We start from the raw sequence: 3978 nt of genomic DNA, 5'->3' as shown, positions 1-3978 counted from the left end.
CACGGTACATAGTTAATAACAACACGGTACAGCTAATAAAACACGGTACATAGTAATAACAACACGGTACAGCTTAATAACAACACGGTACAGCGTTAATAACAACACGCGTACAGCGTTAATAACAAACACGGTACAGCGTTAATAAACAACACGGTACATAGTTAATAACAACACGGTACATAGTTAATTAAAACACAGTACAAGTTATAACAACACTACAGCGTTAATAACAACACGGTACAGAGTAAAACAACAACGGTACAGCGTTAATAACAACACGTACAGCGTTAATAACAAACACGGTACATAGAATAACAACACGTGACAGCGTTAATAACACCACGTTACAGCGTTAATAACACACGGTACAGCGTTAATAACAACCACGTACAGCGTTAATAACAACACGGTAATAACAGCGTTAATAACAACACGGGTAACACGTTAAATAACAACACGTACATAGTTAATAAACAACACGGTACATAGTATTAATAACAACACGGTACAGCGTTAATAACAACACGGTACATAGTTAATAACAACACGGTACATAGTTAATAACAACACGGTACAGCGTTAATAATATAACATTTCAAACAGCTTTCTCTTCTGTTTAATGTTAATTTGTGAATGCTTATTTCACTTGCTTTGACAATGTAAACATTATTTCCCATGCCAACAAAGCCCCTTTGAATGTAATTGAGAGAGAGAGAGAGAGAGAGAGAGAGAGAGAGAGAGAGAGATGCACAATGGTATTTACTGAGCTCTGTGTGAGTTGCATGAACCTGCGGATGTTAATTACTGGTGTGTGTGTGTTCTTGTACCACAATTAAAGAAAAGCGAGCAGCAGAAATAGAATACAATGAGGAGTTGGATCTTTGCCCCTCTTCTGACCCATTGCCGTTTTCTTTAGTTAGATCACATTTGATTTATTTTACTCAACCTGTCTTTCCTTCTCTCTGTCTYTCTTCATTACATCATCTCTTTTWGTGTTTTTTATCTTGGTGAGCATCAGTTGTCCGTGTCGCTGAGCCCACAGTGACAGTCGTTTWGCTCTCCTGTTTGGTACAAATCAGTCAATGATTGACATGGCTGTAATTTGCCCATGGTGAGTTTTGGAAGTTTAAAATTCGCTAACCAGGAGTGTACTTTCCCTCATCATTCCCCGTCCCCTAAACCTGGTYCTGCTAGGTACCAGCTACACGGGGATGAGAACAATAACAGATGTCAACTAAGGCTCCCTTCATAGTGTTGTGTAGCTCAGATGCTAGTGTTGGAACTAATTGCTTCATTAATAATGTACTGGTGGTTTGCAGCACATTAGAACTTTAGCCTGTCCCTGGTCATTAGTGGGCTCATTAGAGAAGTGAGAAGGAATGTATTGTCAGCAGGAGAGAGAGAGAGGGCTCCGGGGACGGGCTGGTGGCCTTCAAGTGTAGTTGGGTCATTGTCAGTCCAGGAGTACAACCCAGGCCGGAAGACTACAGTGTCCCCTGGTGAAATATATATATATATATATATACAGTACCAGTCAAAAGTTTGGACAAACCTACACATTCAAGGGTTTTTCTTTATTTTTACTATTTTCTACACTGTAGAATAACAGTGAAGACGTCAAAACTATGAAATAACACATACGGAATCATGAAGTTCATTTGTGGAATTTCTTTCCTTAATGCGTTTGAGCCAATCAGTTGTGTTGTGACAAGGTAGGGTTGGTATACAGAAGATACCCCTATTTGGTAAAAGCCCAAGTCCATATTATGGCAAGAACAGGTCAAATAAGCAAAGAGAAAYGACAGTCCATCATTACTTTAAGACATGAAGGTCAGACAATACAGAACATTTCAAGAACTTTGAAAGTTTCTTCAAGTGCAGTCGCAAACACCATCAAGCGCTATGATGAAACTGTCTGTCATGAGGACCGCCACAGGAAAGGAAGACCCAGAGTTACCTCTGCTGCAGAGGATAAGATCATTAGAGTTACCAGCCTCAGAAATTGCAGCCCAAATGAAATGCTTCACGGAGTTCAGGTAACAGACACATCTCAACATCAACTGTTCAGAGGAGACTGTTTGAATCAGCCTTCGTGATCGAATTGCTGCAAAGAAACCACTACTAAAGGACAACAATAAGAAGAAGAGACTTGCTTAGCCAAGAAACATGAGCAATAGACATTAGGCCAGTGGAAATCTGTCCTTTGGTCTGATGAGTGCAAATTAGACATGTGTGAGACACAGATTACTGTAAGTGAAGAGATGATTTCCGCATGTGTGGTTCCCACCATGAAGCATGGAGAGATGTGATGGTGGTGACACTGTCAGTGATTTAAGGCACACTTAAACAGTGTGCCTGGTGGTATCTAGTGTGTCTGCAGGATCTCCAAAGTCCTTCACACACATGCATCTAATGAGCTGATGGATTTATCAATGATTTGATTGATTGAATGTTGGTTGATTGCTGTCCTTATCTCCTCAGAGATTGTGAGAGCCATGACTTATTGATCAACCAGGGATGTCCATGTACTGGGGACTTCTCGATGGACAGCCATGGAGATCATGGTGAGTTAACCCTATGACCTTTAACCCCTGACCCTTAACCATGTACTGGGGACGTTTAGATGGACAGCCATGGAGATCATGGTAAGTGTCAAAACACTCTACGACCCTCACACAACCTTCACTCAACCTGTGGAAAACTCTCATTACCAATCATGCTCATACAGCAAGTCTACATGGAACGTTCCCAGACCGTCTGCACCTTTGTTCTCGACAGTTTTCATCAACTTTCATTGTGTTGTGAGCCCTCAAATGATGTCATCTGTCTATACCAGGGGTCAAACATATAGTCACACCAGGGGGTCAACCATACGGTCTACACTAGGGGGTAAATATTACGGTCTACACCAGGGGGTCAAGCATACAGTCTACACTAGGGGGTCATCATACGGTCTACACCAGGGGTCAATCATACGGTCTACACCAGGGGGTCAAGCATACAGTCTACACTAGGGGGTCTATCATACGGTCTACACCAGGGGGGTCAATCATACGTTCTACACCAGGGGAGTCAAATATACGGTCTACACCAGGGGGTCAAATATACAGTCTACACCAGGGGGTCAAATATACAGTCTATACCAGGGGGGTAAATCATACGGTCTACACCAGGGGGGTCAAAGATACGGTCTACACCAGGGAGGTCAAAGATACGTTCCACACCAGGGGGTCAAAAACGGTCTACACCAGGGGGTCAAAATACGTTCCACGCCAGGGGGTGAAAATACGGTGTACACCAGGGGGTCAAAGATACGTTCCACACCAGGGGGTCAAACAACAGTCTACACTAGGGGGGTCAAGCATATAGTCTACACTAGGGGGTCAATCATACGGTCTCCACCAGGGGGTCAAATATACGGTTCACACCAGGGGTCAAGCATACAGTCTACACTAGGGGGGCAATCATACGTCTACACAAGGGGGTAAAACATATGGTCTACATCATGGGGGTCAAACATACAGTCTATACCAGGGGGGTCAAACATACGGTTTACACAAACATGGAGAGAGAGAGAGCGAGAGATGGGGGAGAGAGATAAATGCCTGTTTATGTCCTGGCTGATTTGGAGGAGAARGGGAGAGAGATAGAGGCCTGTTTATGTCCTGGCTGATTTGGAGGAGAAGGGGGAGGATCGGGGAGGTGTTGGGTAACTACATTTCCTGAAGCCTGATAATCATTTTTTTTTTACATTTAAGTCATTTAGCAGACGCTCTTATCCAGAGCGACTTACATTGCTAAAGCATCCTCAGGCTTCCCTATAGGCAACAACCTCTCCTCCTTTTCCTCTCGTTCTCCCTCAGTCTGTGTTAAGTGCTGTACATGGTGCTGTGTTGATTGTGATTAGGGTGAATTTGAAAAGATTGTTTTGTAGTGTAGCAGCCCAGATGAAAGCACTATCATTTAGATTGTATC

This window comes from Salvelinus sp. IW2-2015, unplaced genomic scaffold (genome assembly GCF_002910315.2).
Source record: "Salvelinus sp. IW2-2015 unplaced genomic scaffold, ASM291031v2 Un_scaffold3530, whole genome shotgun sequence".
In the NCBI taxonomy this organism is placed as follows: Eukaryota; Metazoa; Chordata; class Actinopteri; order Salmoniformes; family Salmonidae; genus Salvelinus; species Salvelinus sp. IW2-2015.
The sequence above is the reverse complement of the archived record's forward strand: the minus strand, read 5'-3'. Positions refer to the sequence as shown.